The sequence below is a fragment of the Jaculus jaculus genome, chromosome 12 (genome assembly GCF_020740685.1).
Source record: "Jaculus jaculus isolate mJacJac1 chromosome 12, mJacJac1.mat.Y.cur, whole genome shotgun sequence".
In the NCBI taxonomy this organism is placed as follows: Eukaryota; Metazoa; Chordata; class Mammalia; order Rodentia; family Dipodidae; genus Jaculus; species Jaculus jaculus.
This window is the reverse complement of record NC_059113.1, coordinates 86,351,577-86,377,961: the sequence shown is the minus strand read 5'-3', so window position 1 is coordinate 86,377,961 and position 26,385 is coordinate 86,351,577.

Here is a 26,385-nt window from a genome sequence, read left to right as displayed (position 1 = left end):
GCTGTGGTGCAGAGTGGACCTCAGAGTGTAACCTGATGGGAATATGACAACTTTACAATTTATTCATATACTAAATTTAATATGGTCATATATTAAAGTTCTCAATAAAAATTAAAGAAAGAAAAATCATTAAAAGGTATTCTAGCCAGACATGGTGGTGCATGCTTTTAATCCCAGCACTCAGGAGGCAGACGTCAGAGGATCACTCTGCATTTGAGGCCAGACTGAGAATATAGAATGAGTCCCAGGTCAGCCTGGGCTAGATTGAGAACATACCTCAACAGCCCCACCCCCTCAACAACTATTCTGTTATCAGTTGCTTAAATTTTACAGTGAATAGTGTTTCAGGTATTGATGGAAACGATGTGATAATGAGGCTCTTGGGTCTCTGCTGAGGAGCTCTGTGTTTCCTGTTTCATTAAAGATCTGTCACCCTTATGAACCTTAGAGGTCACACATTAATATTTCTCAGTCTTCCTATGGGGTGAGAAGTCTACAGGTGCTGAGGACACTGTGGAACCTACAACACATATTTTCCCTGCTACATTACACTTTAAGCATTGGAGATCGCAGAGTCCCCTGCTCACAGGACTCCCATGGTCTGGGCAAGCATCTTCTATGAGACCTTCTATCTATAGAAGATCTTGCCCCAATGTCCACACAATGGGCTCAAGAGTGGCCAGGAGCTCACAGATAATTTCGTGGGATGCAAACAATTCCACAGGTCCCTTGTGGTATATGCTGGGACTGAGGTGGAAAGAGGAGAATGTCTTCAGGGATTGGGACTGAATCTCCCATCACCTCTCACTTTAAACAGAAAATTTTGAGTCTGTTTATTTAAAATTAGAATGGAAGGAGATCAACCCAGAGAAAAATCAACTCCTACCAAATCAGAGAGCCAGAGACCCAGAGGCCCCCAACACCTCATCACTGAAGCAGACCAAAAATGAACCCAACATGGCTCAGGGAAATTTTGAGGAAGAAGAGGTGGAAATAATGTCAGAACCACATGTTGGATCATGATATGCAGAGGCATTTATTGTACCAATAACTGTGGGCTAACTCCACAATGCACGACCCATATACCTCAACAAGGAGGGGCCGAGGGGAGGGGGTAGGTCATGGCTGAGCCTAATAATGGTACCAAACTGACTGTATTTGCTGAATACAAAACTAACTAATAAAAACTTTTAAAAAAGAAAAAGGGCAGGAGTTGAGGAAAAGAGAACATACTAACAGGCTAAAGCAATAAACATGCATGAAAATGTCAAAAAAACCCCTGCAACCTATGAATCCTTTTTGAAAAATAATAGCAGCAATATTCACATGCCACTGATAGATTATGAAGTCTAAGGGAGCCAAATGTTGACATCCTTCTATGTTTGTGTGTCTGTGTGTGTGTGTGCGTGTACGTGTGTGTGTGTGTGTGTGTGTGTGTGTGTGTTATGTTCATGTGTCCTATGAGTGCATTCACACAATAACTTGTGTGTTGTGTGGAAGTTAGAGGACAACTTTTACGTCTTGTTGCTTGCTTTCACCTTGTTGGGAGCAGGCTTTCTAGTTACTAGACTTGTTCTTGCTGTAGACTGAAATATCTGCCAGGCTCGTTAATCTGTGAGACAGAAAGCTTCTTGTCTCTGTCTTCTACCTCACAGTTAGTATGCTATAATTACAGAGACTTGCTAAGGCTTTCAGCCTTTATGTGGGGTCTGGGGATCTGAACTTGAGTACTCTGTTTTATTTTTGTTGTTGTTGTTATTGTTTGTTTTTTCAAGGTAGGGTCTCATTGTAGTCCAGGCTGGAATTCACTATGTAGTCTCAGGGTGGCCTCAGACTCACAGTGATCCTCCCAAGTGCTGGAATTAAAGGCGTGCGTCACCACACCCAGAGGGTACTCTATTTTGATCAGCAAGTGTTTTAATCCACTGAATCATCTCCCCAGCCCCAATATACATATATTCTCTTTTTTGGCACACACATGTGTGAATAATGTGATTGTGTGTGTGTGTGTGTGTGTGTGTGTGTGTATACACACACATGTGCCCATGTGACACCCCCTGCACTTGCATGCAGTGGCCAGAGGGGAACATTGGTATCCCCTTCCATCACCCATCACTCTTTCTTCCCATTCTTACTTGAGCCAGAATATCTTACTGATCCCTGAACCTGCCAGTTTTCCTAAGCCCCATTGATCCTCCAGCCTGTGCTACTCACAGGACTGGTGTTACAGACATGTGTAGCCTTCCCCAGCTGTTTGTGTGGGTACTGGGGATCAAACTCGAGTGGCTTCTCAAACCTTCTAAGGCCCTCAGGCTTGCATAGGAAGTGCTCTTAGCCACTCAGCCGCCATTTCTCTAGCTCACTTACTTCAATGCTTAGCCATCTCTTTTGTCCTCTATTCTCTTAGCCCAGCATTTCTGAAAAGCATTCTCAGGATAAGTTGCATCAGCTTTACCTTATTGGGAAACAAAGTCTGGGCATCTCCCTTCTATGATCCACGAGGTGGACTAGTGCAGTAGTATTTTAACAAGTCCTTGTGATTCTGGAACAGTTAAGGACTAGAATCCATACCCTGAGCATATATCCATTGCAGCTCAAGTTTATTAAATAGCATGAAAAGTTTTCTTTGTCCCTGGCCATATTAGTTTAATACTAGAATTCAAAATGTTCCCCCATAGACTCATGTATTTGAACACTTGGTCCCCAGTTGGTGGTCTTGTTTTGAAAAGTTGTGGAATCTTTAGGAAGTGTAGACTTGCTGGGAGAAGTGGGTCATTGGGGGTGAGACTTGAGGTTTTATAGCCTGCGTCCTGACTGGGGACAGCATGTGACTATCTGCCTCATGATCTCCAGCTATTACACTCATTATATCTTTTCCAACCCCAAGCCAAAATAAATCCTTTCTCCCTTAAACAGGTCACAATAACAAGAATAGTAACAAATGCAAATAGCTCTCATACATGTTTCAATGAGAAAAATAGTCTCACTTTAGGATTTGGAATGAAGATATCTTTTGCTTTAAGCTTTTTATTTTCCAGAAGAAATACTCAGTTGTGTTGTAGATGTTATAATTGGTAGATCTAGTCTGCTGGCTGTTTTTTGATAATATTTTCTCTATTTTGGTTGGTTTTGATTTTCTTGTTTTCCAAGTCCAGAGCTCCTGAAGGGTGCTTCATCATGGACAGAAATGTCATAAAGTTGAGTTAATAAATTAATACTTAGCTTCATAGTTTGAGGGTAGGAAAAGAAAAAAAATACAACTATATATCCACATGCAATTTAACTTCCAGAAGGAAGAAAAATCTGTTGTCTTTTCTGTGGTTGTTTTTATAGTTTGATTAAATTTTCTGCTCACCACGATAATTAATGCAAATCCTCTGTGATATTCACTGTGAATTTTATTCTATGGCTGAAAAGTGGGTAGAAAATCAGTTGTAATAATCTCCAGGCCATCAAGTACAGTTAATATTTATTAATTTTCTTATTGATATTGAAATTTTATTGTATGTCTACTTATCTACAAGGTGAGTTTCTATAAAATAGAGGAAGTTCCTCCCAAAGTTTAGATGTCGAAGAAGGTTTACTCCTCAGCCCAGTGGTGGTATTGAGAGGTGGTGAGGTATTTAAGAGTTTGGAAGGTAGATTACTTATGCAATCCCTTTGAAAGGGATTGTAGGATTTTAGTTTCTTCTTTTCTGCTGCTTCCCGGCTGCCATAAAATGAGCAGCCTCTTATACTACATGCTCCCACTTTGATGTTCTGTGCCTCCATAGGCATAAATCAACATGCCACATGACCATGGAATGAGACCTCAGCCAGTGTACACCTTTTCAAATTTATTTACTTAAATAATGCAAAACTAACAAGCACAAGTCTTGAACATGTGAGTACTCTATGATCAAAGGTGGGATCATGGGTGTGCTCTGTGACCAAAGGTGGCACACCTGAGACAATCTCAACCACCAGATCCTTAGTCATCTTTCTTGCCTTGTTCACCCACTATCTCAATGTGGATATTCTAATCAGGATCACTGCCTATGCAGGTGAGTGTGAATTGAAGATGATTCTGTTCCACTGCCACCACCAAGCCCACACGTGAGCATTACTGACACTGAAACTGTTTGCATCTTGAACTGTTCACATGTCTGTGAGAAAGGACTTGCACATTCAAGTAAGGAAATGTTAGTCAAGCATGTTTTGTATATATTGGCTTGTTATTTGTAATTATCCTTCTTCATATCTTGGATTTATGCTTTGTTTCATTAAGCTCACTTTTAAGCTGTTTAAGATCAGCTTTAAAAATTCATTAGCATTTCAACCACTATTATTTGCTATTCTTGAGTACTGTCAAATTTCTTTTCACAAAAGACTATGGAATATATATGGTTAAAATAGTTGTTTTAGAAGAGCTGACTAAATTTCATAGCTATGTCTTAATATGTGAGCCCTGAATTTTCCCATTTTATCAAAGGGATTTCAGTGTTACATATTAAAATTCTTAAATTAAAACTTCCATATTAATAATATAGGTTTACTGTGAGTTCTATTCAGAGAAAAGATGTAGCAAGTAAATGAATCTTGTATTTTATATATCAAAGAAAAGAAATGAAAAATATACAGTTTCAGGTTGAGAGAAATCTAAGGAAGGTTATTCTGATGGTTAGGGAGAATTTTCTTTTTTTATTTATAAAATAAGTTTCAAAGTTCAATTTTGAGTAGCTTACATATTTTTATACACTTGAACATTTAAAGTGTTTCTCATAGTGAATATCTGAACTTAAGGAATAAGAGTGGATGACTCATATATATTTTTCTCCACAGCTTTATTACATGTAATTTGATGAGACTGATTTTTTGGTAACTATTAAATAACATTATGGACTATGCCATGTGCCTTAATAAATACTCATAATATGGGAAGGCAAGAAAATAATATTCTGTTGAAAATACCTTTTGTTTTAGGATGGTGTTTATTTGAAATGCATATAAATGAGGACATGAGCAAAAGGAACAGACCTTGCCCATTATACAGATAGCACTTTACTCCTTAATAATACAATCGATTAAAAAAAAAACACTCCACCTTTCATTTCATACTGTTCCTACAACATATGCTAATTTATTTGATTCCCATGTGCCAACTATTTTTCTACAAGCTAAGGATACAAACATAAGTTTAAAAAAACACTAAATTTTCTATCCCAAAGTAACTTAAGGTCTAGTAGAGGGAGATAAAATAGAACATATAGATAAATATTAAATTATTTATAGCCTTTTTATATTGTGAGTTCGATACCACAAACAGCCAATAGTCACCTGGGTGCACTTGGCTAGGTGTTTTGAATTCTAAGTTCATACCTGAACTTAGATTTTAAATTTAGATTTAAATTTAATTAATATGTCATGAACAATGGTAATGAAAACTGGTACGATGAAGAAGTGTTAGCCACACTTCTACTGAGATTCAAGTTTAATGAACTTGCTCTTGCTAGATACAAAATAATTAGCTAACCTGCATTGGGAAGGTCAAGCATTCTGTAATATCTCATAAACAGAGAATATAGCTATAATTATAAAATAATGTTGTAATTTTGCACCTACAAGTTTCATTTTGCATTACAAAAGTAAATGGAGATCTTGAGTATCTCAAGATTGTATGCTTTAATGTGCAATCACTGAAGAATATTTTTAGCTTGGTCTTCAGCTAATCCTCAGGAGATGTTGGAGGGGGATGCTGAGTGCACAGTGATATACTATCTGGACGACGGAGGTACCCTCCAGTGTGTTAGGACTATGGATGTATTATAAGAGTAAAATGAATCTACTGCCATTTGTATATCACAACAACATTTGTGAAACTCAGACACTTCCAGGAGATTAATCCTCACCTATCCTTCTGGGATGGGACTATGCTGTGCAGTTTTATTGCATTTTACAGGTGGGATAAATAACTAGCATCAGGTTAGCTGCAGAGCAAGGAATAAAACAGAGCTCTTTTATTTCTTACCCTATAATTTAGCCACTGCTTTCCCTAAGCAAATTATTATATTCTCTTTCAAAAGTGTCTTGAATTATTTCTTAGTTTGAAATCATATCTTTTCAATTAGACTTCGGGATAGATTGCTTTTTCCATATCATGTAATATTGGCCACACAGTAGGTACATATAATACTCCACATATATTTACTTTCTAAGATTTTTTTTTTTTGGCAAAGCTAATACCAAATGGGAAGATTTCACATCCCAAGAGTGCTGATCATATATCCTACAACTCAGCACATGGAATGCTAACCACTGCTTTGGTGGATTGATGTCTCTCTAACACATTTTCCCACTTTGAACAACAAAGGTATAGTTTTCTGACATTTGCAAATGAAAGGTGTTGGAGAGTAAACAGAAATTAGTTCCAACTCCTCCAAAAAACTTATTATGCAGACATCCATTATGATGAGCATAAATAATAGTGGTAATTTGCTTTCTGAAGCAGAACACTGGAGCAAAAGCCATCCAGGTAGGCAGACATTTGTTAGTTGTATGAAGTGTCATCAACCCCAGCCTTGACTCAGAGATAAGACAACCTTAAATGGATTTTCCTTTCTTTTAACTGCACCTTAAGGGTTAGAAGCAAATGCATTGTTGAAGGTATTAGAAAGTAATAACAATTTTTTTTTCTAAATCTTTATGGTCTGCCAAATTAGTAGCATATATACAAGTAGAAAAATCACAGTCCTTTGGAAAATTGAATTTTATTCTTTCTAATCTATTCATTTATTCATTCAAGTTAGAAGTCCAACCACAATTTTGTCAGACTGTCTGTTCTTGAGTTTTCATTAAACTTATGACTTTAGATGTAGAATGTAGTTTTTACATCCTTTGTGCATTTTTGCAAGAGAATGTCATATATATGTGACTGAAATTGCATCAGTAAATAGTTTATGAGGGAGATATTTGTGATGCCTTACCAAGAAGGTTATCAATTATGTTAATGAGATTTACCTGAAGTTAGCAGGAAATTATTAAAAAGCTATAATAGGGCCAGGGACATGGCCCAGTAGGTAAAGGGTTTGCTGTGCCAACATGGGCATCATAGTTTGGATCTCTAGCAGCCACATAAAAGTTATATGCAGTGGTCCATGCCTGTAAATCCAGCCCTGAGAGGCAGAGATAGGATGATCCCTAGGGCTTGCTGGCCAAGTAGTCCAGTCAAATAGGTGAATTGTGAGTTCAATATGCTATCCTGTCTATAAAGATAAGTGGAGAGGCCTGGAGAGTTAGCTCAGTGGTTAAGGCACTCAACTGTGAAACCTAAGGACCCATGTTCAATCTCTCTACAGATCTCATGTCAGCCTGACACACAAAGGTGAAGCAAGCATAGGTTGCACATGTCCACTAAGTGGTACAAGTGTTTGGAGTGCGATTTCATAGGCTGAGGCCCTGGCGCACCAATTCTCTTTCTCTCTCCCTAAAAAAAGTAAACAAAAAATAAGTGGAGAGCAACTAGTGAAGTCATCCAATGTTGATCTCTAGCCTATACACGCAAACACACATGCACACAGAGCTACACACATATAAACACTCATACACACATGCATGCACACTACATATATGCACATGCAAAAAAAAAAAAAAAAGGCAGACCTAAAAGGATGGAATGACTTTCATAGTTCTGAAGGATTATCACATGGAGGAGATTTGAACACACTTTTTCAAGTAGGTGCACGTCACACAAGAGTAAATAGTATGCCAATATTTAAAAGGGATTTCTAGCAATATCACTAAACACAGAAAGTATTTATATCACTGTTAAAATAGAAAGGTCTCCTAAAGTCTATACGGATGCTATAGGCCTCTTGCCTCCAAAATTTTAATGTTGCATCTGAATACTTTATGCAAATTACAGGAACCCTTTCTCACATAGTTCCCAAGTGAATGTCCTCTGCAGTTTTCTAAGTTTGTAACCAAGTGTCACTCTTCCAAAATGTGAAGTGATTTTCTCATAATGGATCTTTCTAAGACCCATAACTCATTTGTCATTGAAACGTATAGTCTTTTTAAAAACTATTTTTATGAGAAAGAGAGGAAGAGAGGAAAGAAGAAGAGGAAGGAGAAGAAGAAGAGCAGGAGGAGGGGGAGGAGAAAGAGAAAAGAGAAAGGGAGAGAGAGAGGGTGGGGGAGAGAGAGAGAGAGAGAGACCAGGGCCTCCTGCTGCTAAAAAATTTCAGATGCATGAGCATGAATCACTTTGTGCTTTTGGCTTTATATTGGTACTGGGGAATTGACCCCTCCCCAGCCAGCCAGGACTGTAGGCTTTCAAACAAGTACCTTTAACCCCTGAGCAGTTTCTCCAGCTCCTATACTTACTTTTTAATATCACTCCTAATTATAATTTGTGTATTCTCATTCTCTATAATGTTACTCACTAAAGGCTTATGATCACAAATTTCTTCCAAACATTTGCATATCTAATCCTTAATCTGTGATTTCTTTTTCATCATGTATGTCTGCACCTGTACGATGTGTGTGGGGGCATATGCACTGGTGCATGTGTCAAAGTCTGAGGGCAACTTTGGGGTGTTGGTTGTCTCTTTTTACCTTGCTTGAGATAGGGCCTCCCTCCTTATTTTTGCTCTTTATATTTATTTATTTATTTATTTTTAATTAATTAATTTATTTATTTGAGAGTGACAGACACAGAGAGAAAGACAGATAGAGGGAGAGAGAGAGAATGGGCACGCCAGGGCTTCCAGCCTCTGCAAACGAACTCCAGACACGTGCGCCCCCTTGTGCATCTGGCTAACGTGGGACCTGGGGAACCGAGCCTCGAACCGGGGTCCTTAGGCTTCACAAGCAAGCGCTTAACCGCTAAGCCATCTCTCCAGCCCTTATTTTTGCTCTTGAGTGTGTGCTATTTTAGCTGGCCTGTGAGCTTCTGGATTCTTCTGGCTCTACCTCCTATTGTTGTAAAGACACTGGGATTATAGACACATGGGGAACTGTTCCTCTGGCTATATGTGGGTGCTGGGGAATTGAACTTAGGACAGCAGGCTTGCAAACAAGTGCCTTTAACTGCTCAGCTCAGCCATCTTTCCAGGCCCTAACCATTATTCCTTATACCATCCTTTTTTTTTTTTTTGTCACTGTCATTAAGGGCATAATAATACTTCCTTATCCTTGATAAAGTAGTTCAGATTTTCTCATTATAGTATTTAAAATCTTTCCTGATGTGGTCCTCCTTTAACAATATATCTTTTACTGTCCCAGATATCAGCCACTCACTTTTTCCCACTCTTTCAACCAAACTCACTTAAACAAGCTATAGACAGAAATACAGGTAAGGTTTTTATCTTTCTGCAAGACTATTTGTTAGCTTTAATGTGTCCTACAATCACTTTGTCTTCATTTTGAAGTCCACTTAAAACCCACCATGTAAGCTACATGGGGTATGTGTATATTAGTCTTGTTTATAGGTGCATATGGAAGTTATACATATGAAACTTGTTATGTAGTTTTAAATCTGTGACTATTTCACCTTATATTTCAGTTTTCAGCAGAACATGTGAATGCACCTTAAATTCCTATCCAATGAAGGATTAAAAAGTTACATGTGGTGGATGTTAAATATAGGAAAGCCTGAAGTGTGTCTCCAGGGAAAGACATGGGATGCATCTCTAGAGACACATGCTCATACTGATTCAGTCTGAGGCACAGACCGGCTGAATGTCAGTGGAGTTGGTCTGACTCAAACAATGTCTCTTCTCTTGGCCCATGTTGATGAGCAGTATAGCCATGGGCTATTAGCCTCCCAAATATTTTGGGTTAAATAAGATAGTTCAGTGCACATAATTCTCATTTTGCAGTGAGAGATTTAGGTTTTATTACATCTGAAATATTATGAAGCACATCATCTCGAGTGGGATATTTTACAATGTATTCCAGACGAGCGGAGATTTTAGTGAATTTGATTTCTATCATCAGTTCATTTATTAACAGATATAATGATGGAACCGTAACCCTGTCGGCCCAGGTGGCACTAATGAACTCCTTCTGTGAGCTCCATCAGCAATGAAGGTGCTGTTTGAATTGTGATGTTTCTTTATCTCAAGAGGTGTAAGGGTTGCATTTATAGGTGGGAGATCTTGTCCTTGTAGATGATTGACGTGTCCTTTGAAGATAGAGCACTATTCCCCAGATATGCCCAGAATTTTTATTTTAGTTTCATCTACAGTGCTTTCTTACCTTGTAATTTTATTGGCTGCTCTAGATAGATATTTCTTCTATGGTAAACAGAGAAATAGAAATAGCAAACATAAATATGACTTTTATATAGAACTTTTATTTTTTAATGTCATAGCCTTAAAAATTCTATCACAAATAGTAATTCTAGAAATGACTGTCTTCACCACATTAAGTAATTAGTATTTTGCTAACATGGTACTAATATCAACATCAAGGATCATATAATTGAGAGCCTGTTGTGGAAGCAGACATTAATAATTACAGAAAAGATTATTTAATTATAGATGAAAGAAATGCGATAAAGAGAACGTGGATTGCACTAGGACAGCTGCTCATGGGGAGGACTGGCACATCTGGGAGGAGTGAGGGGGTGAAAAAAGGGGATATGGAAGCTTTTCTTAGGAAGTAACATTCCAACTGAAACTGGAAGCGTAGGTAGAAAAATGACCAATAAAGAGAGAGGATGAGGATTTTAAGTAGAGTGAACATGTTAAGAGGCAGGAAGTTATTTAGCACTTCAGATAAATGAAATAAGGTTAAGTATATGCTGAATATAATAAGAAAGGAAGGGAATAGAATGAGAATGGGTGCAAATGTTAGCATAGTGTCTCCAAAAAAGAAGGAAGTGAGTACAGAGCTGAGATGTAGATCCAGAACATGGTGACTGCTTTGAAGTAGAGGGAAAGATCCTCAGTCTGCCCTTCAACATTCATGATTACAGATGAATGACTATCATTTTCTATAAAGGAAATGGTAGATGAGAAGCAAGATTCTGAGTTTAGATGCTGGAAGGGGGACTTTGGAGTTGCCTCAGGTGAGCCTGGGAGGAAGCTGGTTGTCTCTTATGGATAGCTGAGAAGATGGACACAAAAATGGTGATACATTTGTAATTTTCATTTGCTATGGAGAAAGGAGGTACCAGCATGTCTTTGCATGCCAAATATAGATATGCGCAGACAAAATCCCGGACCCAAATCCAGCTGCAGAAACATTGATGAATATGGAATTCAACGAGGTCTTATGAAAATGAGTAGGGGACGGATCCCATAGCAGAGCTCCTCAGTTTCTTAAGCATTTCATCTCGTTCACAAAGGACCCTTTTCAACAACAGTAACACATCTCTTTTCTTTATTTCTATAACTTTTATTCCTACATGTTGACAATTGCCCTTACTGCATTTTCCACAAGAAAGCCTTTATCTCTGTGTATATGCCAGTTTTTCTCCCCCCTACCTGTCAGTTATAATGACACTGTTCAGGCAAAACAAATATCTATTTCAGAAGTGACCTCCCTGCAGATGATGGAGGAGTATAAAGAATAATCATTTTTTAAAAATATTTATTTGTTTATTTGAAAGAGAGAATAGGCATGTCAGGGCCTCTAGCCACTGCAAATGAACTCCACACACATGTGCCACCTTGTGCATCTGGTTTATGCGGGTCCTGAGGAATCGAACTTGGGTCCTTAGGCTTCACAGGCAAGCACCTTAACCTCTAAGGCATCTCTCCAGCCCCCAGATAACCATTTTCATGACATCTGCATAATAATGCAAGTCATAAGATGGGGGTTCCATCACTGAAAACTCAGTATTGGAGGAAAGGGCATGAGAGGAGACAAAGTCTAGTAATAAGAAAAGCTTAGTAATAAGATAAGCTTAGAAAGCCCATGAACCAAACATCAAGATGCCTACAAGAAATTTAATGATCAATCCATGAAATCTGGTGAAGACTCATTTGCATATTTAAAAATAGTAATGCTTTAATTTTCATTTCAAATACTTGCCTTATATAGTTTTTGCCTGTGGGAATAGTGCAAATCCCATTTTGTGCTCCAACCATTGCAGTGACTATGCTGCCTAAACACAGCAACACTCTTTTTAAAGCTTCATTTTATTTTCTTCTGCAGAGTAGGATTTGGTAATCTGAATAGGTAATCCTCATCCTGTGTTTCCTAGCAATCTTGAGATGATGGGAAATGCTTTAACCTTAAAAGTTTTACAGTGAAAAGTAGTCCAATAACAAGACTTAACTGACTAACAGACAAATGGGTAAATGAGTAGGTCTTCAATAGATGGCAGAAGATCCAAGAGTCAGTGGAGTATACATACTTCTAAAGAGGAGCAATGATTTTGAATGGAATGGCAAAGTAAATTTGATGACCCTCTTTCAAATACTTTTATGCTTCAGAAAAGGAACAATGGACAATTATGCTTATATTGCAATTAGGATTATCACACTGTTTTTCCTTGCTTCTTTTAAGTGATGAAATCAGATTTTCCTTGGATTTTCAGTCTGGTTGTTCTCAGTTATCCAACAGGGGGACATTAGTGCATAGTTATATTGTTTATCTTGGTATGTCTTAAATAACAATAGATTTTCCTCATTTGCTTCCACATCTCAGTATTGGAAATTAATGGCAATTTCCACAGAAGTGAAATGAGTAGTGTAGGAATGTGCTCGTGAGGGCTTTTTCATACTCTGTGATTTTAACTCTCTTTGATTTAATTGGAGGAGAAAACTGGAAACCATCAGATCTTTGCTCCAAACAATAACAAAGCCAGGCAGGTAGCATTTACTTTGCTGGACTTGTGAGCTTAGTAGAATGATTCAACATTTTAATTCCTTTCTGCTGGATATATATATTTGAGAGAGAGAGAGAGAGAGAGAGAAGAAAGAGAGGGAGAATGGGCACGCCAGGGCCTCCAGTCACTATAAATGAACTCCAGATGCATGTGCCACCTTGTGCATCTGGCTTATGTAGGTCCTGGGGTAATGAACTGAGGTCCTTTGGAATTGACCTGAGGTCCTTTGGCTTTGCAGACAAGTGCCATAACCTCTAAGCCTTCTCTCCAGCCCTCTGCTGGATTTTTAAGCATGCAGCCTCATCACTAGGGCTTCCTCCTTCATTCACCGCAGTCTGCTTTGGATTCAGAATCAGAATAGTAATTTGTGGACTAGGAGAGTAAGAGTGGTCAGGGTCGCTTTTCTGTTGCTCTCCTAGACTTCCTTAGAAATCTGACTTGAGATTTACTCAGATGGAGCCATGGAAAGAAGTGGCATCATTTTTCTGCTTGGGTAAAAACAAAGCAAGACAGGAAATCACGAAAAATGGAGGAGAGATGCTCACTGGTCTCTTTCATGATGCTGTTTCCTCTTTCAAAGAAAGGTTGTGTCAATCAAACTTATTTTGCCAACAAAATGATGATAGTTTACCTCGTGCTGACCATCATGCTGTAGGTGGAAGTCTTCCACAATTTGTCAGGCCTTTGGCAGCTGATCAACCCCACTAGAAAGGACGGTCATATTGTTGCTGAGCTGGGGCTGTTTAAAGAATGTGAAATGTGGATGGTGGCACTGAAGTAGTTGACGGTAAATCAGATTTGATTTCCCCTCTGAGAGCACAAAATGAACCTTGTCGTGATCAGGAAGAGAAATGAAATCTTTAAATATTTCTCAATGTTTTGTCATCTCTGCCTGTCGGGGTGATTTAACATAAAATTTCCCCAAAGTAGGAAGCACAGGTATTATTTCATTTCATTTCATTTCAAAGATAAACTTCACAGATTTCCCCTATAAATTACTTGAAAAGCCCCCAATATGCAATTTTGGAGGTAACTTAAGATCAATGCTGTTTTAAGGTAAAATATTGTTATTAAAAAATGTGTTTTGTGGTTTGTCCCCTGCCAATAGCCTGGCTGTCCCTGAACATAGTGGCATCCTAATGTTTATGGGAAAATATCAGAAGGGCCAAGAGAAGTTGCTTATAAATGTTTTAAGTTAACTCTGCTGCCAAGAGTTTGTTTATTGAACTTTTGACTGCGCATTTCTTATATGACCTGCATTTACCCATTTCCATGTTTCTGACTTCTCGTTACTTTCTGTCTTTCCCTTCATTCTGCTTATTTAATGGTAATAAGACTTTGCAGACACCTGTGCAATTTTTGTTACCTTTTAGATCTAAAATAACCATTTGAAAACAACAGAAACATTTCTATTCCTTTTTATTTTTGGTATATGAATAATTCATGCTCTTTGGAGAAAATATAGACATCAACAACCACAATAGATGGCCCCTGTGACCCAGAGAGAGCCAGCATAAAGGTTCTTGTACATGCCTCTCTGGACTTTATTTTATTTAACATTGGATCATTTAGTTTCAATTGCAGGTACGAAAGAGTGCACATTTTTGTTCTTTGGTCTCAAGGTTTAAACTGAATATTTAGATGAGTTTGTTTGTGAGCTCCAGTCAGTGTTTGATTACTGAAGCAGTACCTAGATTTTTTTTCAATTCCACTTAAAAAAAAAAAGGGATGAACTGCCACAAATGTATCAGAAGGCATTTAATTTATATCTGAAGCTTTAGTTGATGTGATTATTAATTACTAGAAAATTCCTTATTAATCTTGAATATTTCACCATTCTGGTATCAAACCAGGCAATGGTTATCCTACTTGTTGACTGACTGACTGGTGTGACTAAGTGCTAGACATCAAATGTTCTTTCCAATTCATATTTGGCGTGGAGTTTGTGGTTAGAACAGGCAGACCTGTGAAGGGATCACAACCCAGGACAATGCCATTGATATTGAATTAAGGACATAGATTATTAGTAAAGTTTGAGCAAAAGTTAAATGGATTCTTGTTTTTTTTTTTTTTGCCTCATGCTTGACTCTTTCTCCCACATACTACATTTGGAAGGAAGCTAATATTGGAACCTCATGGAGAGTTTGAGTTCATGTTGACTGGGATACTCTGGAATATCACATGCACTATCATACCTGTTCCTATAATCTGGTAAATTAGGCACTGTGATTATATCTATATTGTACACTCAGGAATGGTAGATGTGTGGCTCAATAGTAGCTACATGTCAGCCATTGTACTAACTCCTAGAAAATTACATATTGGAATTCACAGACAAAACCCATGCCCTCATACAAAGTGCATGCTAGTCGTAGAAATAGAAAGCCAATGATATTAAGAACTTATACCTAAAAGAAGTGAAAAAATACTGAGGAAGAGATAGAGGTCACCCTTAAATAAAATCTGAGGGGCATCAAACCCAGGTATTTTATCTGAAAAAGTTTTTAAAAAACACCTGAACCACAAGACACTGGAGAGGGTAGGATCAAGGCTAACCTTAATCTTCTACATCTTCCCTCCATCCCTCTCCCTCTCTCTCTGTATCTCTTCTCTCCAGCTCTTGCATATTAGTTATCTTTTTCCTCATTTTCTTGGTGGGCACTAACCTGTAACTCCCAGTACCAGCATGGGCTATCATCCACAATGAGCTTTTGATCAGAGACACCTACAAGGTTTCCTAAAAGACAGACAGATTTCTGTCAGAGTACTTGATGACCCACCAAAGATTAGTGGTAAGACCCTACTGCTAAAGACACCATATGCAGATGACATGTAAAATGGCTTGGCTAGAAGCCAGGAGAGAGTCAGTCTCCAGACAGTCAGCGTGTCTAGTGCCAGAAGGTGCTACATGGATGACTGGGGGAAATGACCAATATCTGTCCAAGCAACTCATGGTCTAACATACTTAGCAGCAAATAACCTGTTGTGATGCCCACATAAGTACAATAGTGGCACACAGCCATGGTGGGGAACCATCTGCTCTTGATTTGGCTAACTGATCCCCTCAGTGGTATGGGACCCATAGCTGGAGCTGGGAAATAAGTCAGAACCATACCCAAACATAGGACCACTCTCCAATATAAAGCTACCATCAATTATGGGCTACAAGAGGGCCTACACCTATTAAATTCTCTATAAAAAAAAAGTAAGGGTTATCTCATTTGTCCTGGTGCTAACTTACTCTCTGTTGGAGACTCTGCTTCTCTTTTTCAGATAGATGTATATCCTAAGGAGAGAGACACCCCAGCATACCTCAAAAGGGCCCCAGCTGAAACTAAGAAAAAAAGGCGAAACAAGCAAGGGTGCTGTTTTCCTGATGAACCAGATACCAGCACAAGAGGGATGGAGAACAACACAGAGAACAATCAACTCCTACCAAATCAGAGAGCCAGAAACCCAGAGGCCCCCAACACCTCATCACTGAAGCAGACCACAAATGAACCCAACATGGCTCAGGGACATTTTGTGGAAGAGGGGGCGGAAAGAATGTCAGAGCCATATGTTGGGTCAGGATATGCAGAGACATTTATCTTACCCATATCCGTGGGCTAACTCCACAATGCATGACCCATATACCTCAACAAGGAGGGACCAATGGGGAGGGGGTAGGTCACGGATGAGCCTAATAATGGTACCAAAGTGACTGTACTTGCTGAATACAAAACCAATTAATAAAAAAATTTTAAAAAATGCATTGATGGACTGGGGAGATGGCTTAGAGATTAAGGCACTTGACTGAAAAGCCTAATGACTCAAGTTGGATTCCCCAGTATTGACATAAAGCTACATGGCCAAAGTGGTACAGGCATCTGGAGTTTGCTTGAAGCAGCTGGAGGGCCTGGTGTGCCCATTCTGTCTGTCTCTCTTCTGTATCTCTGTATCTGTATTCTGTATCTCTCTGCTTGTAAATAAATAAAAACAAAAAATGCACAAAAATTTATTTTATTTATTTATTTGATAGTGCACACGCGCGCTCACATGAGAAAGAGAGAGGGAGAGAGAGGGAGAGAGGGAAGGAGACAGACAGTGGGGGCGGAGAATGGGCATATCAGGGATTCCAGCCACTGCAAATGAACTCTAGATGCATGTACCATCTTATCCATCTGGCTTATGTGGGTACTGGGGAATTGAGCCTTGAACTGTGGTCCTTAGGCTTCACAGGCAAGCATTAATTGCTAAGCCATCTCTCTAGCCCCTGAAAAACTTTTGCAAGAAAAACTGTGCTATTTTGATGATTGTGAAGACACAAGAAATGTGAGAAATTTTTTTTTTGTCTGTTAATATTGCCTGAAATGGATTCATAAGAAAGATTATTTTCTGTAGTTCATTAATTACTCTTTCAGTAAGCAATGACTTAAAAATGTCATAGAAAGAAAATGGTTTAAGGTGTTATCACAAAGAAGACAGTTACAGTTCAGTATATAAGGAAATAAAAGGTCTATTATTTGGCCCCTGTTGAAAGGCGACAGCCAGCATCAGATTTGGATTTGTGTTTCCTTCTAGCACTGTGTCAACAATCTCATGGAGTACTCAACACACCAAGGAACATAGGATGTCTGAGATGTATTTATTTTATCAAATGTCAGTATGAATCAGTTTTCATCCTGTGAATGTGTATCCTCACCTTCTGAACTCTGCCCTGGTTGTTCCCATCTCAACCCTTCTTCAGATTTTCTTTTCTTAGAAGAAATTTCCTTCTAGGGAATGTGCCTCATGAAGACTACATTGGGTACTGGATGGAGAACAGTGAAACCATTCATCCTTGTATCATTTGAGTTAATATAATGTTTTAAAATGTATTTATTTGGAAGCAGATAGAGAAAGGAAGAGAGAGGAGAGGAAAGGAGGAGACGTAGAGAATGCATATATCATGGCCTCTTGGCACTGCAAACACCTCCCAGATATAAGCTCCACTTTATGCATCTGGCTTCTGGATTTACTTGGGTACTTGGGAGTCAAACCAAGGCTGCCAGGCTTTTCAAATAAGCATCTTTAACCACTGAGTTGTCTCCAAGACCAAGTTAATATAGTTTTAAGAGATAAAGAATTCTGTACATACTAGACTGGAGAAGAAATATCATAATACTAAGCCAGAAAATCACCTGCCTGAAATAGTTTATTTTTATTAGTCAGCATTCAACCAGAGAAGAGGAGTTGTGGGGTAGATGGATGGATGGATAGAAGATAGATAGATAGATAGATTCTTAATAGATAAATGATAAACAGTTGACAGATCGATAATAGGTTAAGATAGTGGTTGTTGATGGAGGAAGTGAAGGAGGGAATGAGAGAGAGAAAGAAAGAGAGGGGAGGAGAACACAGGAGCTGGGTTATACCAGTGATATAGCTGGTTAAGTAAGTTTGAAATCCCTGGGGTCAGTGGCAGGGAAGGGAAGTTTATGGACCAGCTTCAGCTTGCGGGTGTGAGAGGAGGTTGTCTCTAAACAGGATGTCTTCTGTGGAAGTAAAACATTAGTTGTGCTTTTAAGTTCTTGTCCCTGATGGAATCAGGCCCACTCAGTTTATGCAGGTTAGTATCCCTTACTTGAATCCCTCTGATTAATGGTTTCCCTTCCAGCTGCAGAGTACCTTGAAAGCAATGCCTAGTATGGCCTTTGCTTGGATATTTTAGAACTATAATTTAGCAGGCCCATGTTGTCACATCTAAAACAAAACAAAATGAAAGCAGAAAACTCACTTTATAAATTTGAATCTGAGAATTTTTCCTGGAATATGTGTAGCAAACACTTGAAATATATAACTCTCCTCTCAGGGCTTTTAAAGTTAAAAAAAATCCATTTTTGTTTCAATGTGTAAATTATGTTTTTGTGCCTTCAACTACCTACATATATCACAAACATAAGAAGTTCATTTTCAAATGTGATGATAAATCATTCCTTCTAAGCCTTTCAATCTTATTTCATATAAAAAACAAAAGTAAAACAAAGCGAGATTATCTGCTGGTCACATGTTTATTGTCCATGGAAAAGCAATTGTTTTTATACCCTCCTTTTTACAAATAAAGTCCAGCATGAATTATACTATGGGGCCAATAAAAAACAATTTCTTAGGAAAAGCAACAACGAAATAAGAAAGAATAACTGCAGTTTTCTTAGTTTGTCTATATTTTTATGCTCTCTCTCTCTCTCTCTCTCTCTCTCTCTCTCTTTCTGTGTGTGTGTGTGTGTGTATACACGTTAGGCATCATGTTCAGTCCTAGCGGAATGAATGGTCAAAATTAGGTATGAGATGTTTTGGGTAGAAACTGGGTAGGGTTGTTCATGTAATCTAGGTTTAGCCAAGGGGATATAAGACAATATCAAATGGAGACTTTCCAAGAACAATTAAAACCCCTGTCAAGGGCACCAGAGGCTAGAAAGATTGCTCAGCAGTTAAAGGTGCTTGTTTGCATGCCTGCAAGTGAAGCCAGATGTACGGTGGCGTCTGCATCAGTGATCCCAACAAGCCTTACAACAACAGGAGACAGAGGCAGGAGAAGGCAGAAGCTCACAAGCCAGTAGACTGACACAACTGTTCCAGAAATTAAACAAGAAGACCCTGTTGTAGACATACACCCATCCATCCATCCATCCATCCATCCATCCATCCATCCATCCATCCGTCCATCCATAACCTCTCTCTCCTTCTCTGTAAAGGATGGAGAGAGGCAGAAAAGAAGAAAATCTTTTTACTCTGGCCCTCTTGCTTGGGAAGTCTATAGGCGTTCTGTGAGGTTGTAAGGTCGGCAGCCCACACGTGACCATGAGGGATGTACTCTTGGCACTTTGTGGCTAGCAGAGAAAATGAAAAGGCAGTCACCAAGGATGCCATGCTATTGAGCTATTCATCTAACTTTTCATGCTTAATATCTAGGCACTAAAATAAGGAGCCATCTTGCGGTGCCAGAAAACAAGAAAGTGCTCAGGCAAAAGCAAATACAGAGAAGGCCCATGACGATGGAAGCATGCCAGGGGAGGCAGGAACAGTAGAGTAAGAGATCTGTGAATGGACAATGTCGGAATACTAGAATACCAATGTAAATGAAACAGTATTGGTTTCTAATCTAAAATATATGACATCTTTGAGTTTTTGCTGATTTAAGTAATTGAATAAATAAGTAAATGGGGGCGCATAGATAAATTTCTCCTGCAGAATTCTAAGTAGTTTATGTGGATAGACTATCCCCAAAGAAGTGATGTTGTTAACTCCAAGTTCTTAAGTATAGACTATGCATAGTATTTGCCTTCCAAAAAGCTTGAAAAGAATAACTTTTCACAAAAAACAGCCAATGTATTGCTTTTCTATTAATGATGGAGTGAATAGTCACACATTCAATGTTGTGAAACAATAAATGTTTATTATCCTTCAGTTATATGGGCTAGAAATAGAACATTAAGATAACATTGATCAAGGTTGACATGTACACAGAGCTGCATTCCTTGTTGGTCGGTAGGGGAAAATGCTCTCTGCCTTTCCCAGCTTTTAGAGACTCATCCCACTTCTCACAGTCCCCTTCCTACACATTCAAAGCTATCACTAACAGGGTACACTTTTTTTTTTTTCATTTCAAACACATTGACCTTCATTTGACGCTTTTCTGACTTTGGATGACATTGGACCCACATAGGTAACTCAGGCTAATCAGAGTATCCATTGATTATATACCTTCCTACATCAAAAACCTTCCTTTCCCTGACACTGGTTGGTTAATGTTGGGTGTTAATCTGATTTGAATAAGAGATGCCCTGGAGCCCATCACTGGGTGTTTCCATAAGGGCATTTCTGGGGATGATTTGATCAGAATGGCTCTGTCCTAACAATTGATGTATTCACAGTTTGAATGGACTGTTGGGAGGTGGTGGAAACTATGGAAGGTGGTCGGAGGCTTTGTGTTCTAGGAGCTTGTCTTTGAAGGGAATATATTGTTCTTGCCCCTTCATTTCTTATTCTACTTCCTGGGTACCACAAAGTCAGTATCTTCTGCCACATTCTCCTTTCACCATAACTCAGCTGCCCCACCATGTCCTTTCTGCAATGATGGTCTGTCATCATAACTAAGGAAATCCTCCTTTAAGCTGTATTCTGCATTTGGTCACAATGATGCAAAAATAACATACTCATGTAAGCTAACAGATTTGCAGGTTCCAGAGACAAGAGCATAGCTTTATTTGTAGGATGGGTTGGGAGGTGGTGAATGTTCTATCTACCACATCTAGAAAAAATTATTTCAACTAGGCAATCAAGACTCAAGACTCACAGAAACAGGGAGAGGTTAGGATGATATATAATGTGAGCCTATGATGTGATAATAATGTTCCTTTACATCTGCTGTCTTCTCCCCCCCCTCCAAAGTCATAACTCTACCCTAATCATAAGAAAAACACCTAACAAATTTCAGTTGAGGAATATCCTATAAGATGCTTGAAGGCTGCAACTCAAGAGCAAAGCATAAAGAGTCATTGTGGTAGTAATGTGAGTGGATCATGGAAGCTAGAAAAAGCAGAGGAATAGATTGTCCTCTAGAAAAGTCAGTACTCCTAACACCTTGACTTTAGCCCTATTTAACCTAGCGTACACTGCCATAGAACTGCATGATTAAGATGATTAAACTGATTTCTTTTCTTTGTGTCTGAGACAAGTACTACTCTATAGATAGGCTGTTTTAGAAGTCATTATGTGGCTCAGGATGACCTTGAAATTCATGGTAGTCTCCTGCCTCATCCTCCCAAGTACTGGGTTATCAGAGTGAGCAGCAGCCACAGTGACCAGCTGATATATTTATATGGTTGAAGCTAAATTAGCAGTAATTCTTCACTGCAGCTAGTCACAAGAAATATAAGGAGACTTTGCCACTGAATGAAATAGAATATATTAGAAGGAATTCGAAACCCAAAATATGAAATTAAATACAAATAAAAGAGACTTGCAGTGAAGTGCAGACTTAAGTTACTAATCATACAATAAGGAGCCAAGGAAGTAGCTCAACTGGAAAAGTCCTTGCCATGTAATCGTGAGACCAGAGTGTGGATCCTCAGAACCCATGTAAATGCTGAGTTGGCAGCAAATGTATATAATCCCAGAACTGTGTAAACAGAGAAGTCAGGATCCTTGGGCCTTGCTGGCTAGCTAATCTAACCAAACCAGTGAGGTCCAAGTTCAGCGACTGATCTTGTCACAAAAACAAGGTGGAAGGCTGAGTAAATGGCACAGCAGTTAAAGATGCTCGCTTGCCATTTGGATTTGATTCCTCAGTGCACACATAAAATCAGAAGTACAAAGCAGCACATGCACCTGGAATTTATTTGCAGCAGCAAGAGGCCCTGGGGTGCCCATGTTCTCTCTTCCCTCCTTCCTTCCCTTCCTTCCTTCTTTCTCTGGTTTCAAACAAATAAATACATAAATATTCAAACATTACTTAAGTATTATCTTTTAAAATCTTATTGATGTTTTTCTTTTTTTTTTTTTTGATTTTTCAAGGTAGTCCAGGCTGACCTGGAATTCACTATGGAGTCTCAGGGTGGCCTTGTACTCACGGTGATCCTCCTACCTTTGTCTCCCAAGTGCTGGGATTAAAGGCATGCACCACCATGCCTGGCCTTATTGATGTTTTTAAACATAAGGTATAATAGGTCCCCTCCCTCAGTCCCCATTTCCTTGTGGGCCCTTCTCAGTGAGGTTATTGGTATTCATTGTGGGGCAATCAGGGCCTTTGTCTCTGGGGGGAGCTGTGCTTCAGAATGTTTCTACCTAACTCATAGCTCTTACAATCTACCTGCTCCCTCTTCTGCAACAGTCCCTGAGCCTTAGTGGGTGTGTTATCAGTTGGTGTTGACTCTGTAGCCTCTGTATTTCTGTTATGATGCTTTTCAGTTCACCACTGTGTTTGGTGCTATTGTCCTGAATGTGAATGTCTGGGTAGCACTGTAAGCAATACTCATGTTGTTGTTTCCTCTGCAATTTTTTCTGGGCCTTTGTAGATGTGGCACAGGTGGCACATCTCACTGCAAGCATCCAGCTGTCTTTTCTTTTGTTGATGAATCTTGGATCTCCCCATCATCCTCTGCCATCTGTAAAGTAAAACAGATTCTCTGACCAAGTGCGAGAGCAGTTTTGACTAAAGGGAATATATCTAGGAGCTAGAGAGACATTTTGATGAGGATACCCACTTGATTTATACAGGGAAACCTGGGGGCTTCTTTCATCTCTCTGAGCATTGTGATTTTCCTGACCAGGGGGTGCTGACTTGGTTTCCATACCAGTTATGAGTTCTCTCTCACTAAGTGGGCCTCATGTCCAATTAAAGGGCAGTTGGTTTCCCACAAAGGCTGTGTGCCACTATTACACAAGTGTGTAGTTCTTGTCTGGCTGGTGGATTGTGTGTTGCAGGGTCTCCTGTCTATTCATGCTGCTGGTGACCACGGACACCTCATAGCTCCCGTAGCACTTTTCAGTGCCATAAGGGTTTGCCAGGCAAGGTCAGTTTTCCTTTCATTTCCACCTTTCCTCTCAGAGTTCTGAGATGGTAACCTTTGGTGTTTTCAGCAATATGGTCTTTCCTTTTAACTGGGTTTGGTAACAAGTGTGTGGTAAAGGCCTGCATTGGGTTTGGGGGGATCTTGAGGGTCACCTTGGTGAACTTCTCTCTGTGAGGATTAACCTAGATCTGACCCTGGGATCCACAAACCAGAGTCTGTGACTTAAGGATTAAGGTTTCTCCACCTTCTACTGGGCATTTTGGTGTGGTCTGTCCACCATGCTTAATTGGGGGCTCTTTCTCATGTACTGGTTTTCAGGAGGAAGTTTCCTACTGTGCTGACTGCTTTTGTCTTTGGTTTCATGTAGTATCTCTTCCCACCCTCCCTTTTCCTGATGCCCTGCCACAGTCCATCCCAATATTCTTTCCCTGGAATGGTTTATCTAGTATGCCCTCCTCTTCTCCCTCCATTGTTCATGATTTTTTTTTTTTTGGTCTAATTCTGGTTATACACCCATAGTCATAATGCTTACTCCATTTCTGATGGTCCAGTTTAGGAGCCACATATGAGAGGAATCATGCAACATTTGTCTTTCTTAGTCTGTGTGAGCTCACTTAGCATATTTTCCAAGATCATCCATTTTCTTATGAATTTTGTCATTTCATTTTTTCATTGCTGCTGAGTAGAATTCCATTGTGTAAATGCACCACATCTTCATTATCCATTCACCAGTAGTTGGGCTACCAGGAAATATGTAGAATTTGAGTGCCCCAATGACTAGAATGACATCTCATCCATTCCTGTATCCTCGTTGCTGCCATTGGAACCTATAGCCATTGTTCCACAATAATCTTATTTTATTATTATTATTATTAGCTAGAGTTTTGCTCTAGCCCATGCTGACCTCAAATTCACTCTGAAGTCTCAGGCTAGCCTCAAACTGACAGTGATCCTCTTACCCCTACCTCCCAAGTACTAGGATAAAGGTGTTCTCCACAATTATCTTTTAAGTGAAAGGAAGATAGTTGGCAAATAACTTGTGAAGACCTTAAGTGCCAAATCAGTGAGTTTAATCACTTAATGATTTTACAGAGAAATTGTGATTTGAGTTGCTTGTATTAAAAGATGAAGCTGGTTAATTTTTTAATTCCATTCTCAATCATATTACCTCCCCATTACAATCATTGTAATTACACATATACAATATCAACCTATTAAGTATCCTCCTCCCTTCCTTTCTCCACCCTTTATGTCTCCTTTTCAACTTACTGGCCTCTGCTACTAAGTATTTTCATTCTCACACAGAAGCCCAGTCATCTGTAGCTAGGATCCCCATATGAGGGAGAACATGTGGCGCTTGGCTTTCTGGGCCTGGGTTACCTGACTTAGTATAATACTTTCCAGGTCCATCCATTTTTCTGCAAATTTCATAACTTCATTTTTCTTTACCGCTGAGTAGAACTCCATTGTATAAATGTACCACATCTTCATTATCCACTCATCTGTTGAGGGACATCTAGGCTGGTTCCATTTCCCAGCTATTATAAATTGAGCAGCAATAAACATGGTTGAGCATGTACTTCTAAGGAAATGAGATGAATCCTTTGGATATATGCCTAGGAGTGCTATAGCTGGGTCATATGGTAGATCAATCTCTAGCTGCTTTAGGAACCTCCACACTGTTTTCCACAATGGCTGGACCAGATTGCATTCCCACCAGCAGTGCAGAAGGGTTCCTTTTTTTCCACATCCCCGCCAACATTTATGATCATTTGTTTTCATGATGGTGGCCAATCTGACAGGAGTGAGATGGAATCTCAATGTAGTTTTAATCTGCATTTCCCTGATGACTAGTGACGTAGAACATTTTTTTAGGTGCTTATATGCCATTCGTATTTCTTCCTTTGAGAACTCTCTATTTAGCTCCTTAGCCCATTTTTTGATTGGCCTGTTTGATTCCTTATTAGTTAACTTTTTGAGTTCTTTGTATATCCTAGATATTAATCCTTTATCAGATATATAGCTGGTGAAGATTTTTTCCCATTCTGTAGGTTGCCTCTTTGCTTTTTTCACTGTGTCCTTTGCGGTGCAAAATCTTTGTAATTTCATTAGGTCCCAGTGGTTAATCTGTGGTTTTATTGCCTGAGCAATTGGGGTTGTATTTAGAAAGTCTTTGCCAAGACCAATATGTTGGAGGGTTTCCCCTACTTTTTCCTCTAGCAGTTTCAAAGTTTCCGGTCTGATGTTAAGGTCTTTAATCCATTTGGACTTAATTCTTGTGCATGGCGAGAGAGAAGAATCTATTTTCATCCTTCTGCAGATATTTATCCAGTTTTCAAAACACCATTTGCTGAAGAGGCTGTCTCTTCTCCAATGAGTATTTTTGGCATTTTTATCGAATATCAGGTGGCTATAGCTACTTGGGCTTACATCTGGGTCCTCTATTCTGTTCCACTGATCTACATGTCTGTTTTTGTGCCAGTACCATGCTGTTTTTGTTACTATGGCTCTGTAGTATAGGTTAAAATCAGGTATGGTGATACCACCAGCCTCTTTTTTGTTGCTCAGTATTATTTTAGATATTCGAGGTTTTTTATGATTCCAAATGAATTTTTGGATTGTTTTTTCTATTTCCATGAAGAAAGCCTTTGGAATTTTGATAGGGATTGCATTAAATGTGTAGATTGCTTTAGGTAAGATTGCCATTTTCACGATATTGATTCTTCCAAGCCAGGAACAAGGGATGTTTCTCCACTTTCTAGTGTCTTCTGCAATTTCTCGCTTGAGTGTCTTAAAGTTCTCATTGTATAGATTCTTTACTTCCTTAGTTAGGTTTATTCCAAGGTATTTTATTTTTTTTGATGCAATTGTGAATGGGAGTGATTCTCTGATTTCATCCTCTGTGTGTTTGTTGTTAGCATATATGAAGGCTACTGATTTCTGTGTATTTATTTTGTATCCTGCTACATTGCTGTAGGTTTTGATTAGCTCTAACAGCTTGCTAGTAGAGTCTTTAGGGTCCTTTATGTATAG